We start from the raw sequence: 15,983 nt of genomic DNA on the forward strand, positions 1-15,983 counted from the left end.
CAGATTTTCTTAAGCCTTCAATTAAATTCTGTCAAAAGTTTTCCCTTTATCACAGTATGATCTACTTTCGTTGCTTGTTGCTATCTCAAATTCTTATATTGTACGTTTCGTATTCATCCAGTGGTTGTATTGTATCCTGATGCTCAGATTTGTATTCTATTAGCTGTATTGCACCTTTTCTTTATGTTTAATGTTCTGCATTTATCCAGTCCAAAGTTCATGTTTATATCTTTCAAAAATAGTTCTACTATTTGAATTAATTGCTTTAGCTTTTCTGATGAAGGAGCGTATCATTTCAAATCATTCATGAATAGAAGGTGTGTCAAGGTATAATTTGTTTTGTTGCTTCTAATTTGATACCCTATTTTTGTCCAATTCAGTAAATTAGAGAGCAGATTTAAAGCTAGGCAAACCATTGTGGGCTTAGAGAGTCACCCTGAAAAATGCCTTGGTTTAGTTGGATAACAGTGGTTGTTCATTTTTGGTTGTAAATAGACAGGCTGATTATAGTGCTTCATTAGATAATTTGGAATTTCACAAGCATTGGGTGTAGTTTATTTACATTAAGAATTTCTATTCATCATGAGAGTGGGACAGGATTAAATATTAATATTATTATTATTTTCTTCTATATTTGCACAATTGGTTGTGTTTTGCACATTGATTTTCTGTACCTCCTGTCGGGCATGGCCTTTCATTGATTCCGTAGTGTTTCTTGGATTTTCTGTGTATGCCCACAAGAAAATGAATCTCAGAGTTATATATACTAGATAGATAAATACTTCATTGATCCCAAAGGAATTTAGTGTCACAGTAGCATTACAAGTGCACACGTATACAAATATTAGAAGAGAAGTAAGGAAGAATAAAAAATAAGTTAGCTCGGACAGTCTAACAGGAGGGGGTCATCACTTCCCTGGCTATAGGCTGACAGGACCTAATGGTCAAGGGTAAGAGTGACCTCATATAGCGCTCTTTGGAGCAGCGCAGTACTCTAATAATAAACTTACTTTGAACTTTAAGAGCACCAACATCAAGGAGGAGGGTAGAACTATTCAAGGATAAAGAAGAGAACTTGTGCTTGAATACAGAAGATGTGGGTGTTTATAAATGAATACTTTGCATTGACGTTTACCAAGGAGAGGAAGTGGAGGATAATGAGATCAGTGTGGTGTGTACTAATATTTTAGGGCATTCTGAGATTAAGGCAGTGGTAGTATCGGGTGTCATGAAGGTGGATAATCTAGGGTGGCACAGTAGCGTAGCTGTTAGCACAATTCATTCCAGCACCAGTGACCTGGGTTCAACTCCTGCTGCTGCTTGTAAAGAGTTTGCATGTTCCCCCCATGACTGTGTGGGTTTCCTCCAGGTGCTCTGGTTTCTTCCCATATCCCAAACTTGTGCGGGTTAGTAGGTTGATTGGTAACATGGGAGTTGATGGGATATATCCCAGATTGTCGAGAGAGTCAAGAGAAGAGATTGCTGGGACCTTTGCCTGGTATTTTTGTCCAGGTTTAAAGTGTCTAGTACCAGAGGACATATATTTAGGGTGAGAGTGGTTTAGTTCGAAGGAGATCTGCTGGGTAACCTCATGTACACAGAGGGGGTAGTTATCTGGATTATGTTGCAGGGGGTGGTGGTGGAGGCAAATATGATTAGAAAAGCACAGAAATACGCAGAGAATGGACAAGGATAGACTTCAGAAGGCAGATGGGATTAGTTTAGCAGTCTTTTAATTACTAAATTAGTTCAGCTAAATATTGTGGTGCTCTATGTTTGATGTTAATTCAGAGTCATTAGAACATTTAACAGTTTGTAATAAACCAATGGAAATAATGTTAAAGTCAAAAACCGATTAAGCAAGAAAAAGTAGTTTTTGGGTATGTCTTTACCTCCAAACTGATTGCAACTCTTCAAAGTTCAAAGTAAATTTACTATCAAAGTACATATATGTCACCATATACAACCCTGAGATTCATTTTCTTGTGCAAGTTCTCAGTAAATATAGAGGATTAAAGATTGAGCTTGAATCAACAGAGGATGCTTGACAATTGTGGCAGAGCTTGAATATTATCATCTCTTATAAAGTTTAATCAAGCAACAGGGCCTCACTTCCAGATGAGCTCAATGCCTTCTATGCTCGCTTTGACTGTCAAAACTTGGAGGAACCATCACAACTTCTGTAGGCTTCGACGATCCCGTCATTTCAGTCTTTGAGGCAGACACGCGAGCAGCTTTCAGGAGAGTGAACCCACGGAAAGTATCCAACCCAGACAGGGTACCTGGCCAAGTACTAAAGACCTGTGCTAATGAACTGGCTGGAGTGCTCACTGAGATCTTTAAGCTCTCAGTTTGGTTGTCTGAGGTACCCACCTGATTCAAACAGACTTCAATTCACAATCAAGTAAAGTATCACCAGCATGTGTTGTGAAATGTGTTAACTTAGTGGCAGCAGTACAGTGCAATGCATAATAATATCGGAAAATAATTAAATCAATTACAGCAAGTGTATGTATATTAAATAGAATAGTGCAAAAACAGAAATAATTTTTAAAAAGTGAGTTAGTGTTCATGGATTCAATGTCCTTTTAGGAACCGGATGGCAGAGGGGAAGAAACTGTTCCTGAATCATTGAGTGTGTGCCTTAAGGCTTCTCTACCTCCTTCCTGATGGTAACAGTGAGAAGAGGGCATGTCCAGGGTGATGGGGATCCTTAATAATAATGGACGCTGCCTTTCTGGGCTACTTCTCCTTGAAGATGTATTGGATACTATAGAGGCTAGTACCCAAGATGGAGCTGACTACTTTTACAACTTTCTGTAGCTTCTTTCAATCCTGTGCATTAGTCCTCCCCCACCACTCAGCCCCACCCTCCCTATTACCAGACAGTGATACAGCCTGTCAGCATACTCTCCACAGTATATCTGTAGAAGTTTTCAAGTGCTTTAGGTGACAAACCAAATCTCCTCAAACTCCTAATGAAATATAGCTGCTGTCATGCCTTCTTTGAAGCCGCATCGATATGTTGGGACCAGGTAAGTTCCTCAGAGATCTTGACACCTAGGAACTTGAAATTGTTCACTCTCTCCACTTCTGTTCCCTCTATGAGGACTGGTTCATATTCCCTTGTCTTCTCCTTTCTGAAGTCTGCAAACAGTTCTCTGGTCTTACTGACATTGAGTGCAAGGTTGTCACTGAGACAACACTCAACGAGCTGGTATATCTCGCTCCTGTACGCCCTTTCATCTCCATCTGAAATTCTGCCAACAAAGGTTGTATCATCAGCAAATTTATAGATGGCATTTGAGTTATACCTAGCCACACAATTATACCGGTGCCTAAGAAGAACACAGCAACCTGCCTCAATGACTATTATCCAGTAGCACTTACATCCACAATGATGAAGTGTTTTCAGAGGTTGGTGATGAAACGTATCAACTCAACTCAAGTTGCTGAAAAGCAACTTGGATCAGCTCCAATTTGCCTACTAGCACAACAGGTCCATAGCAGATGCCACTTCATTAGCTCTTCATTCAACCCTGGAGCATTTGGACAGCAAAGGTGCATACATCAGAATACTGTTTATTGACTACAGCTCAGCATTCAATACCATCATCCCCTCAAAACTAATCAATAAGCTTCAAGACATTGGCCTCAATACTTACTTGTACAATTGGATCCTCGATTTCCTCACTTGCAGACCCCAGTCAGTTTGGATTGGCAACAACATCTCCTCAACAACCTCCATCAGCACGGGTGCACCACAAGGCTGTGTGCTTAGCCCTCTGCTCTACTCGCTTTACACTTATGACTGTGGCAAGACTTCTCCTTAAGGAAACAATGCTGACTTTAGCCCATTTTATCATGTGCCTCCAAGTACTGCAAAACCTCATTGTTAAAAATGCACTCCAATATTTTACCCAACACTCAAGTCATGCTAACTGCCCTATCATTTCCTGTCCTTTGCCTCTCTCCCTTCGTATTGAGTGGAGTGACATTTGCAATTTTCCAGTCTTCTGGATTCTTGAAAGATAATTGCCAATGGCTCCACAATCTCTTCAAGCTACTTATTTTAGACCCCTGTGGTGTAGTTCATCTGCCCACAATGTTTGGCACAGCATTGTGGGTTGAAGGGCCTGTGTTGTGCTGTAGGGTTTCTATGTTTCTATGCTCCAGGTGACTTACTTACCTCCAGACCTTTCAGCTTCTCAAGCACCTTCTCCTTAGTAATAGCAACTACACTCATTTCTGCTCCTTGACACTGGTGAATTTCTGGCATATTGCGGGTGTCTTCCATAGTGAATACTGATGCAAAATACTTATTTAGCTTATCCGCCATTTATTTGTCCCCCGTTACTACCTCTCCAGCGTCATTTTCCAGTGGTCCAAAATCCATTTTTACCTCTCTTTTACTCTTTATGGATTTGAAAACTTTTGGTATCCTCTTTTATATTATCGGTTAGTTTATACATATTCATATTTCATCTTTTCTCTCCTTATTGCTTTTTAGTTGCCTTCTGTTTGTTTTTAAACATTTCCCAATCCTCTAACTTCCCACTAATTTTTGTTGTATTATATGCCCTCTCTTTTGCTTTTATGCTGTCTTTAACTTCCCTTGTCAATCACAGTTGCCTCATCCTCCCTTTAGAATACTTCTTCTTTGAGATGTAACTATCCCCTGTCTTTTGAATTACCCCCAGAAACTCCAGTCATTGCTGTTCTGCCATCATCCCTGCTAGTATCAAGTTTGGCCAGTTCCTCTCTCATGCCTCTGTAATTCCCTTTATTCCACTGTAACACTGTTGCATCTGACTTTAGCTTCCCTCTCTCTCTCTCTCTCAAACTGCAGGGTGAATTCTGTCATATTATGATCACTGCCTCCTAAGAGTTCCTTTACTTTAAGCTCCCTAATCAAATCCAGAATTCCGTTCCCCTAGTGGGCTCAACCACATGTTGCTCTAAAAAGCTATCTCATAGGAATTCTACAAATTTCCTCTCTTGGGATCAAGCACCAAATAGATTTTCTCAACCTACCTGCGTACTGAAATCCCCTATAATTATTGTTAACATTGCTCTTTTGACATGTCTTTTCCATCTCCCGTTGTAATTTGTACTCCACATCCTAGCTACTGTTCAAAAACCTGGCTATAATTCCCATCGGGATCTTTTTACTCTTGCAGTTTCTTAATTATACCCGCAAGGATCTTCTGATCCTACGTCACCTCTCTCAGGGATTTGATTTCCTGCACGTTCTAAGCTTGTTAAATATATGCGTGAATATGCAGGGATAGATCACATCTGCATCCACCATTCCCTCTGGAAACCTGTTTCAGGCACCCACCACCGTTAGCCTGATCCTATGCTTCTCCTTTAAACATTTCCCCTCTCTCCTTAAATGCATGTGCTCTAATTCTTAACATCTCTTCTCTGGGAAAAAGATACTGAATATCTACCCTAGATTTTCATTATTTGTCACATGTACATCGAAACATACAGGGAAATACGTCATTTTGTGTCAAATCAACTCAGCAAGGATTGTACAGGGACAGCCCACAAGTGTCACAGGAAGAATATACAAACTCCTTACAGACAGCGGTGGGAATTGAACCCTGATCTTACCGCTGCATTGTAAAGCATTGCACTAACCACGATGCTAACATGCCACCGTTCCATTACAAACTTTTATCAGGCCTTAGCCTTCCCCACTCCAGAGACAATAACCCCAGTTTTTGAAACCTCTATTTTACTGCCTAAACAATACTGTAAAAGAGGGTTTTTTTTTGCAATAATAAATAAGCTGAGTAAAGGATAAACTTTAAAAAGGAGTATTATTGATTTGAAGAATAAGTGTCTAAGAATTGTCAGTTGCTTCTGATAATTCTGAAGTATGTGGTATGAAGTAATTGTCAGACAGCCTTCTACAGTGGCTGTGTTGAAAGGCTCAACAGCTTAGCCCCATCTTTGGTGTGTCTCCTGCAATCATGCAGACTACTGAGGCTATTCTCAGAACCTGCTCTCCTGGGGGTGTGCGTCAGGGGTTATAATGTCATTGCATTGGACTGCAGATGGCCACTTCTTGCTAGCACATTCACACAAGTAAAAACTTCACTTGCCTTTGTGAACATTCTGTAATATTTTCCTGTCTGAATGTGAAACATAAAAATGCATATTTTAAACCAAGCAAAACAAAATCTAATCACAAACAAGAGAAAATATGCAGATGCTGGAAATCCAAGCAACACACACAAAATATAATCTAGCATACTCAAAAGTGCCCTGAAGTTTTAGCATGCATCTCAATTTTCAGGACACAATAAGAGTACTGTAAGACAAAATAAGAGTATTTTTAATTTTAGAAGTATATATACTAGGAATACAAAAAGCAGCGTATTGCTTTCTTTACTTTTGTTTAGTCCATATGTTCGTAGTTATTGGTTCTAATACATCGGCAGAATTAGCAAATTCTGAGTACCATTGCCACTTGTGTTCTCCTGAGGTAAAACATACTTGGAGTAAGTGAGAGGCTTTGTAAATGTGCCTCGGGCTTTCAGTGCTCAGTGACAGAAGGCAGTTCTTCCTCACAAAGCTTTAGCATCTCCTCCTGCAACCCATTATGTGCCAGCAAGTTTGGTTTTGCTGTACTGGGAGACCTGAGCCGATGATTTTCCAGCCGCACTTGGTAGTTCTCCTGGTACGGATCCCCGGATCAGAGAGACATTTGTTGCACAACGACAGCGGATGGACCTCGACAGGGGCCTTTGCCTCCGCTCATCCTCGTTACACCCATCCTGAGGGCGGTGTGCACGGGGAGAGAGATGGTGGCAGCATGAATCTGGCAGAGAGGGTCCCAAGCGAGGATTTGGTGCCTGTTGGTGAGTCTTGGTGGTGAGACATTCTTCTGAATGGTTTTGACAGTCTGCTCGGGGAACAGACTATCAACCATCAGTACGTTCAGTACCAAACCCTGAAAGTCTCCATTCAGCACCCTGTTCAACACTGGTGACTTTTTCTAATAAAGTGACCCTGAATAAAGGGGAGGAATGGTTTTACATGGGTGCCATGTTTATAGAATTGTGAAATTCCTGTTAGGGCTCAAAGTGAATTGAATCAATTGCAGGGTATCTATATAAAAAAACAATTAATTCTGCACAGCAATTGGGGCTTCAGCTAAATGATTTAGATAGATAATGAACCACTGCAGATACACAATTGTGAAGATAACACTCCTACCCTGAAAAAGGTAATTTATTACCATCTTCATTCAACACGTACAACAGTGCTGGCTGCACCAAATAACTCCTCTTCCACAAGGTGTCAGGAATAAATACTCCACTCCCACTCAGGGTGTTTAAGAGAAGAAAGGTCAACTGAAAATTTTAATGTAAATGCACTTTTAAAATAAATCTTCCTAGTAATGAAGAGGTGTTGATTTTCTGACAGACTAATATGTATGTCAGCTTAGATTCACAAATCGCTTCTTACTTCAGAGCTTTTTTAGATACTTACTTGGCTTCAGCAGCTTGCATATTTAAACCACCCAGAAATGTATTTTAAACATATATTCAAAGGAAAATCTAAAGAATATCACAATTGTACAAACACAGTTTAGACCAGAGTCAAGCAGAAGCCCAGTTCGGTTTCTGTTCATCCCAGACAAGAAGCTTTGAGGCCCTGAGCCACTGTCAAAGTTCAAAGTGCATTTATTATCAAGTATGTATACATTATACAGCCTTGAGATTCTTCTCCTAGCAGGCAGCCACAAGACCAAGACACCCAACAAAAGAACCCATATATGTATATACATATAAAAAGAAGACTGTCTAACACTCAATGTGCAGAGAATAAAAAGCATACAATGCCCATAAAAAAGAAGCCATAAAAAAATAAAAGAATAAAATAAGCCATAAAAAAAGACCATAGAACACCCAACGTGCAATGAAAGATAAAAATGTGCAAACAGTAACTGCAAGCAAAGGATGTTTCTGAACGGAAGTCTGCAAATAGTGTCCCATAGTTTAGCGCAGAGCCGAGTAAACGCTGTGGAGCAGCGATCCAAACCGGCCCCACCTCGCCTCAGTCTCCTAAACCCTGACCTTCCCAACCCGGCCCAGCGCTCAACTCCCCATCCAATCATTGGGACTGCTGCTTCGAGCTGTAAACCAGCCCGAACCTCACCTCCGGCCTTGACTCCCTGACCTTCCCAACCCGGCCCAGTGCTCAACTCCCCATCCAATCATTGGGACTGCTGCTTCGAGCTGTAAACCAGCCCGAACCTCACCTCCGGCCTTGACTCCCTGACCTTCCCAACCCGGCCCAGCGCTCAACTCCCCATCCAATCATTGGGACTGCTGCTTCGAGCTGTAAACCAGCCCGAACCTCACCTCTGGCCTTGACTCCCTGACCTTCCCAACCCGGCCCGGCGCTCAACTCCCCATCCAATCATTGGGACTGCTGCTTCGAGCTGTAAACCAGCCCGAACCTCACCTCCGGCCTTGACTCCCTGACCTTCTCAACCTGGCACGGCACTTAAATCTCTGTCTGAACAACAGGTCCTGCCACTTGGATATGCCGGATTTCACTGCCAAAATCAAAATACACGGAACCTGAAAACTGTGACTTGTCACCTCACTCTTTTCCTTGTCTTCCAATCAACTAACCCAAACTTTGTTCTACCTGTCAAAGCGTAGTGAAATGCTTCACTGTTCAGGGAAATTCCTCGATCCGAATCTCACAACTTGAAGCTCACATTGGAGAATCAGTGAGATCGACAAACTTGCTTTTTCCATACAAGATCAGTCTGTTTACCTTTCTTACATAGAAACATAGAAAACCTACAGCACAATACAGGCCCTTCGGCCCACAGAGCTTTGCTGAACATGTGCCTTACCTTAGAACTACCTAGGCTTACCCATAGCCCTCTATTTTTCTAAGCTCCATGTATCCATCCAGGAGTCTCTTAAAAGACCCTATCATTTCCGCCTCCACCATCGCCGCCGCTGGCAGCCCATTCCACGCACTCACCACTATCCGTGTGAAAGACTTATCCCTGACATCTCCTCTGTACCTACTTCCAAGCACTTTAAAACTGTGCCCTCTTCTGCTAGCTATTTCAGCCCTGGGAAAAAGCCTCTGACTATCCACACGATCAATGCCTCTCATCACCTTATACACCTCTATCAGGTCACCTCTCATCCTCTGTCGCTCCAAGGAGAAAAGGCCAAGTTCACTCAACCTATTCTCATAAGGCATGCTCCCCAATCCAGGCAACATCCTTGTAAATCTCCTCTGCACCCCTTCTAATATTTATGTATTTAATTTAATATTTAATTTAATTATATTATATTTAATTAATTATAATAATTTAATTAATTTAATATTTATTTAATTATCAGTGGTTTTATATTGCTATATTTCTTCACTATTCTTGGTTGGTGTGGCTGTAACGAAACCCAATTTCCCTCGGGATCAATAAAGTATGTCTGTCTGTCTATGGTTTCCGCACCCTTCCTGTAGTGAGGCGACCAGAATTGAGCACAGTACTCCAAGTGGGGTCTGACCAGGGTCCTATATAGCTGCAACATTACCTCTTGGCTCTTAAACTCGATCCCACGATTGATGAAGGCCAATGCACTATATGCCTTCTTAACCACAGAGACAATCTGCCTAGCTGCTTTAAGTGTCCTATGGACTCGGACCCCAAAATCCCTCTGATCCTCCACACTGCCAAGAGTCTTGCCAGTTATGCTGTATTCTGCCATCATATTTGACCTACCAAAATGAACCACCTCACACTTATCTGGGTTGAACTCCATCTGCCATTTCTCAGCCCAGTTTTGCATCCTATCAATATCCCACTGTAACCTCTGACAGCCCTCCACACTATCCACAATACCCCCAACCTTTGTGTCATCAGCAAATTTACTAAAACATCCCTCCACTTCCTTATTCAGGTCATTTATAAAAATCACAAAGAGTAGTAGTCCCAGAACAGATCCCTGAGGAACTCCACTGGTCACCGACCTCCATGCAGAATATGATCTATCTACAACCACCCTTTACCTTCTATGGGCAAGCCAGTTCTGGATCCGCAAAGCAATGTGCCCTTGGATCCCATGCCTCCTTACATACTCAATAAGCCTTGCATGGAGGTACCTTATCAAATGCCTTGCTGAAATCCATATACACTACATCTACGGCTTTACCTTCATCAATGTGTTTAGTCACATCCTCAAAAAATTCTATCAGGCTCGTAAGGCACAACCTGCCTTTCACAAAGCCATGCTGACTATTCCTAATCATATTATGCCTCTCATAAATCCTGCTTCTCAGGATCTTCTCCATCAACTTACCAACCACTGAATATAATTTCCTGGGCTATCTCTACCCCCTTTCTTGAATAATGGAACAACAGCTGCAACCCTCCAATCCTCCGGAACCTCTCCTGTCCCCATTGATGATGCAAAGATCATCGCCAGAGGCTCAGCAATCTCCTCCCTTGCCTCCCACAGTACCCTGGGGTATATCTCGTCTGGTCCCGGTGACTTATCCAACTTGATACTTTCTTAAAGCTCCAGTACATTCTCTTTCTTAATATCTACATGCTCAAGCTTGTAATGCAGGAACATTTAGAACTGAAACCATTGTTGATTGCAGAAAGCTTTAGGTTTCAAAGTGGAATCTAAATGCAGAGGAGTTGATTTCAGCTTACATGGCTGAAATAAAGAAATTGTCAGAACATTGTCGATTCAATGATAGGCTTAGTCGTGCACTGAGGGTTAATTTAGTTTGTTAAATCTTACAAAAAACATTAAAAACAGTTCCTACCTGCAGCACAACTCACATTTAAAAGAGCAGTTGAAATCACTGTATCGATGGAAACAGCAGCCAGAGATGCAAGTGAGTTGCAGCCAGGAATGAAAGCGGGTGTGAACAAAATTGCAACATCTAAACTAGTGGTTGCCAACCCGTCGATCGCGATCGACTGGTCGATCTTTGAGACTTTCCTAGTAGATCCTGAGAAAAATGAAAAATAAATACACAGTTGAGAGATTGTTTCCGGGTTGTGGGGTTTTAGTTCCGTTCTTTCTGCCCAGTGCGCATGTGTGTAACTCCCCCACCACACACTACACAGTGTACTTCAGTGGTCCCCAACTACTGGGCCGCGAGGAAACTATATGATTTGGTGATGTGAAACGATGTGAAATGTGGCGGGAGGCTGAAGTTCAGGCCCAGAGGCTGTCTAATGAGGCAACGAAGCACTCAAAACTGCTTCGGTACCCTGAGTCAGCTGCACCTTTCCTCATTCCCTGTCACGTCCACTGTTGAACTTGAACGTTCGCGCGGTCATCAATCACCTAAACACAGTGATACCCTGGTGCCAGGGATCACTGGTTGGCCTTGGGTAACCGGCCGCCTCGCACAGTCAGCGGGAAGTGCTGTTGCTACTGGCCTGGAGCGCAGACAGATGGGCGTTGTCTCTGAACCTGTTAAGCACACCGGATGTTCGTGGGGAACCCGGTGCTAAAATATTTGCAGACGACCTAATTTGGGCTCAGGGTTTCGTAATCAGCAGAGCAGCTACCTCGCTGCGATCTACTGAAAGTCATCCCTCGAGACAAACTTCTGTTGGCTGATAGATCCTACAAGGGGGGGGGGGGGACGGGTGTGCACCCTGTCGCACTCCTCGCTCACTCGCTCGGTCACTTTCTCCGGACTGCAACCGGCGCGGCCTCAGCACGGGGACCTCCAGCCCTTACCTTGTCCTCTCATCCTACCCACGACCAGCCGCACCTGGGCAAGACGTCTGGCGGTGGGTGGGCGGGAGGCTGGAGTTCGGGCCCTGAGGCTGACTAATGAGGCAACGAAGCCCTCAAAACTGCTTCGGTACCCTGAGTCCAAGCACCCTGCGCTTAAAGACAAACCCGTTGAGTTTTTTCAGCAGAAAAAACATGAGCAAACAGGACGGAAGCTAAGTGCTGAGAGCCACGTAAACTAAATTGTGGAATAGACTGGACATAAGGAACCTGCTTCGAGTATCGCTGTATTCCAGTCGTGTTTAACACCCCCCCACCCCATCAGCTAGTCCACAAGAGTATTGTCAATATTAAACCGGTCCGCAGTGCAAAAGAGGGTGGTGACCCCTGGTGTACATACATTATTTCTGCTTCCGGGTTGTGGGGTTTTACTTCCGGTCTTTTCTGCCTGGTGCACATGTGTGTGACTAACCAATTTAGTAGGTTGATCTTGCCTTTCACTAAGGCCGAGGTAGGGGATCTTGGGCTTAAAAAGCTTGGTGACCACTAATCTAAACAGAAACCTGCCTTGCCAAACAAATTGTGTTACCGTTGTGGCAGGGAGTTACATACACTACATCAATGCAGGCTTAAAGGCAAAACTTGCAGAAAACGCTACAAAGTAAGTCACATACAAAGAGCATATCAGGCAGACAAAAATAAATGTACTGTGCATGGAAAAGAAAAAGATAAAAAGTCAAGTTGCAGTTTCAAAAGAGTACTACTCTACATGCTGCTGATGAAAAATCTGATACGGATGAGAATGACACTGGACTGGGTAACCTTGGGATTTATAATGCGAAAACTACAAGAGCCAAGCAATATGGCTTACACCAGAAGTGAACGGCAAATTAATTAAAATGGAATTGGACATTGTCTCAGCTGTATCAGTCATTCCACAAATTGAGTTTGAATGGCATTTCAAAGATGCTGAACAGAAGCCTGACCCTATTCAACGAAGAAGTTATACTGTAGAAAGATAACTCCTATAGGAATGACATTTGTAACAGTGAAATACAACAACCATCAAGGTAAAAACAGGGGCGGCAGCATTGTGAGGTCATGATTGGCTGAGACAATGGAACTTGACTGGAGATCCACCCACCATTTGCTTGCCACATCCCCTACAATAGAGTCAAGTGAAAGTGAATTACGTAGTACTGGATGAAGCTACAACACTGTTCTAGGACGGCAATGGAAAACTCAAACATATCAAGGGCAAAATAGTGTTAAATGAGAATGCTACACCCAAGTTTTACAAAACCTGTTCAGTTCCTTATACCATCCATGATAAAGTAACCATTGAGCTGGATCACATGGAGGCTGAAGGAATACTTTCCAGGATTGAGTGCAGCCCATAGGCAACACCAGTGGTCCCAGTAGCCAAGAAGGGTGGGTCTGTCAGGATCTGTGGTGACTTGAAGGTCACCATCAACCCGATACTGTAAGTAGATCAATACCCTCTGCCCGGGGCAGAGGATATCTTTGCAAGCCTTTCTGGAGGGAAACACTTCAGCAAAGTGGACTTAGCTATGGCTTACTTACATATGGAGATGGAAGAAGAGTCTAAAGTGTTTCTCACCATGAACACTCACAAAGGGTTTTATCGCTATAATAGGCTTGTTTTTGGAGTAGTATCTGCACCTGCACTCTGGCAGAAAGCTATGGACCAGGTGCTGCAAGGTTGTCCAGGTACTCTGTGTTACCTGGATGACATCATTGTTATTGGTGAGGATGACAACTAACATTTCCAAAATCTCAAGCCAATGTTAAAAAGATCAGAAAATTATGGGTTCGGAGTACAATGCAACAAGTGTGAATTCTTTAAACCAAGCATCACTTACTGTGGTCATACCGTTGTCACATAAAGATTACACAAATGTGCTAAGAAAATTCACGCTGTGATGGCTACTTCAAGGCCAAAGGATGTGACAGAGTTGTGGTCCTTTTTAGGATTTGTCAATTACTATAACAGGTTCCTGCCGAACCTGGCTACTGTGCTCCACCCGTGAACTGACTTCTACAGATCCGGAAGAAATGGCAATGGACGAAGCAGAGTGAGATGGCCTTCCAAAGGCAAAAGAAATGGTGATGCCAACTCATACATTATGATGCACACCATCCAGTGAAGCTTGTCTGTGACGCCTCATCTTATGTCACAGGTGCAGTCATGTCACACGTTATAAGTGATGGAAATGAACACTCCATAGCCTTTGCATCACATTCCCTTATCACTGCAGAGAAAAATTATGCACAGATTAACGATGAGGCCTTAAGTCTAGTCTGGGTGTAAATTGTTTCAACCTGTACCTGTATAGGAGAGAGTGTACCTCATCACTGATCGTCAACCACGGGCGTCCATGTTCCATCCACAGAAGGGTGTTCCACTAACAACAGTGGCACAAATGCAGAGATGAGTTCTGTTTCTCGGACGACACAACTACAAGGTCAAACTCAAGAGGACAACTAATCATGGAGATGCTAATGGAATTTCCTGTTTTACCCTTGGGATAAGAAATAGTTGAAAAATTTACAAAAGGGGGCACTCCTCTGGATATACAATATTTTCCCTAATGCAAACTGAACATCTCCCTATTACGGCAGAGATGACCCAAAGTGAAACCAGAGAAGACCCCACACCCTCTCCGGTCTACATGGCCACCCAAAATGGCTGGAATGCGCAGCAGAAATTCCGGTTGCCCCATTTTTACCAGTGCTGGGATGAACTTGCCCTTGACGGGGGTTGCCTTATGTGGGGATTGAGAGTTGTTGTACCACCCAAGCTGAGAGATAAAATGTTGCCAGTCATCCAGGCGTGGTCAAAATGGAAGTGTTGGCTCAAAGCTCCATCTGGTGGGCTGGGATAAATCAGCAAATTGAGCAACTCACCATGCCACCATGTCCAGAAGATGCCAAGAGCAGTACCTCTCCATCCCTGGGGAAGGCCTGCATTGCTCTGGCAGATTCATGTCGATTTTGCCAGATCATTCATGGGCACAAGTTTCCTGGTAGTAGTGGATGCAGCTGCAAAGTGGCCAGAGGTGGTCCCAATTGCCTCCACTACAGCCTTGCACACTGTTGATGTGTTAAGAAGCCTCTTCTCGAGGACAGAACACTTAGTTATTGACAATGGACCATAGTCTGTGGCTGAACACTTTCAGTCATTCCTGAAATTAAATGAAATAAGACATATTGCATCTGCACCATATCACCCGGACACAAGTGGCTTGCCAGAAAGGTTTGCCCAGAGTCCAAAGAAGGCACTGTGAGAAATGCCAGCAGAACAGACTACACTGACCCTGAATCAGAAACTCACCAATTTCCTCCTTGAATGTCATATGCAGCTCTCTCCACAACTACAACTCACCAGCCAAGCTGTTCCTGGGTTGTCCATTGCATTCATGCTTGGATCTCCTCTAACTCAATCTCAGAAGGAGCATGCAGAACAAACACCCGAGACAAATTGAGTTCTCCTCCAACAAGGAGGCTCATTGTTTCGCTCCTGGGCAAGCGGTCCGGATGAGGGACCACAGAGGTGATCAAAAGTGGGTACTGGGAAAGATTACGGACAGAACTGAGCCGCTCTGCTACACAGTGGAAATTGTGTCTGATGTCATCAGGGCAGGACACATCGAACACTTGAGGAGCGCAGAGTGAATCGTTAGAGAAGAAGTGTGGCCAGAGCCATCAGAACAACTTCCTGTATTCCCGAGTCAACTCAAGTGGCCGCCACAGAGGAGGCCCCAGAACCTGGGATTGTTTCGCTGCCACAGGTCCGCCCTGCCAAGCAGAGTGAACACCCTTGTCAGGAAAGACATTATCCCACAAGAGAAAGAAATCCTCCACAGCAATTAAATCTTGGAACAAATTAACATTTACTATGCTGTGGATGTCTATATAATAGATATATCATACAGCTGACTAGAGAGCCATATATTACATATGTGAGTTAAGATGCATTCTATGTTAAGCTGGAGTTTATAGCTAAGCAGGGAGGAGTATAGTGTATTTAATATTTCAGAAATATCAGAGTAATTTTATAAATATATTGCTTAATGAAGTGTTCTTGTTTGTTTAGATAATTCCTTATGGGTCCTTATGAAGTATGTGAATGGCATATGTCATTACTCCAGCTCATCATATGTGCGCTCCTTACTGAAGAAGAAACTTTGTACATGAGTATCCCTGGGC

This window comes from Hemitrygon akajei, chromosome 23 (assembly GCF_048418815.1).
Source record: "Hemitrygon akajei chromosome 23, sHemAka1.3, whole genome shotgun sequence".
Classification (NCBI taxonomy): domain Eukaryota; kingdom Metazoa; phylum Chordata; class Chondrichthyes; order Myliobatiformes; family Dasyatidae; genus Hemitrygon; species Hemitrygon akajei.